The sequence below is a fragment of the Corvus brachyrhynchos genome, unplaced genomic scaffold (assembly GCF_000691975.1).
Source record: "Corvus brachyrhynchos isolate BGI_N302 unplaced genomic scaffold, ASM69197v1 scaffold324, whole genome shotgun sequence".
Classification (NCBI taxonomy): Eukaryota; Metazoa; Chordata; class Aves; order Passeriformes; family Corvidae; genus Corvus; species Corvus brachyrhynchos.
Window position 1 is genome coordinate 887,021 of NW_008246067.1, and position 1,439 is coordinate 888,459.

Here is a 1,439-nt window from a genome sequence, read left to right on the forward strand (position 1 = left end):
GGAGAGCTCTTTTTGTCCCAAGGCATGGCGGTGGCTCAGCAAAGCCTCGCCAATCGGTCACGCACAAAGTCTCCTTCAGTCTGCTCCGGCTTAAAACTTGAGGAGCTTTGGACCAAAAAGATGCTTTGCAAGAAGGGTCTGGATTTGAGGTTCCCAGAGGTTCAGATTTCCCCTCGCTGTCTTGTGGAATGTGGTGAGGAGCCTGTGCGATGGATGTACCGAGAGGGGAAGAGGTTTTGCTCAACGCTGAAACTGGAAACAGCTCAGCGGGGAAATCAATCACGAAAAGAATTAGCTGCTCCGGGGTGTAGGCTTTGACTCATCTAGAGGTGTGCGATCTTTAATCTTGAAGTCTTAGCTACTGCGTGTGAGAGAGAAGTGTACCATAACAGCACTAAATCTATCAAAACAGAAGAAAACCTGTCAGGGGGCTTCTGCACGCCCAGGAAGCCTTTCTGACTTTTAGTAATACAATCAGGCTCATTAAATCCCGCTCCTGTTTAATTAAAAAAAAAAAAAAATGAAAAAGACGGAAGAAAAAAAGAAAAGCAGAAAGCAGCAATTCTTTCTCTCCTAGAGCCTTCTCGGAGTTCAGTAAAACTTGGGCTATTTCCACAGGACCGGCTGGCATCACCGCACCCACTTTTTTGTCCAGGCAGAAGTGGACACGCTCTCATGGGTAGCCTAGCCAGGGGAGTAAGGTCTTCGGTAGCTGGGGAAAATAAATCCCCGCAAAATTCTAGGGAGAGGGAAACGACCAGAAGATGTTAAAGAAATGTCAGAGGACGGTCGGGCCGAGGAGTAGAAAAGCCCAGTTTCTTCTCAGCCGAGTGCTGCCTGGCCTTAGCGCCGGCAGCCCCAGGCGCACATGGGGAGCGAGGCAGCTCGGGGATGTTTATTGCTTTAAACTTTCCCCTTTGTTATCTTCCCCGTGTCAGGAAGTGTTCGAGGACAGGAAATCCAGCGGCGATTTTGTCTCTGGGGTAAACAGAAATCTCAGGGGAGCGAGGGAGTTGCAGGCCCACTTTCAAACCCCATCTCTGGTGGGGGTCCGGACGGGGCGATCGGGCCCTTTCGTTCCCCTCGCTGGCCATGGGGGCTGTGTCGGCCGTGGGGAGGAGGCAACGACCCGAGCCCGGCCCCACGCCGGTCCCAAAGGGCGCCCATGCCACGTCGGGGATCAAACTGCCGGGAGAGAGGGGATGTAGAGCAGCAGAATAACCCTGTCCCTCACGAGTCTGCTCTATCATAAATGTGCGTAGGGAACACCCCAAACCTACCCCCTCTTAAGCAGGATGATTGTCTTGGGAAATTTTCCTCTCCAAAATACCCTCAACCAGAGTCCTCTCTTAGTGCTGCTACCGTGGTCGCTTCTTCACGTCCCAGGAAAACAGCCCAGAACCCAGTCACTGGAATGCGGCTTTGGAAAGGAAGAAACC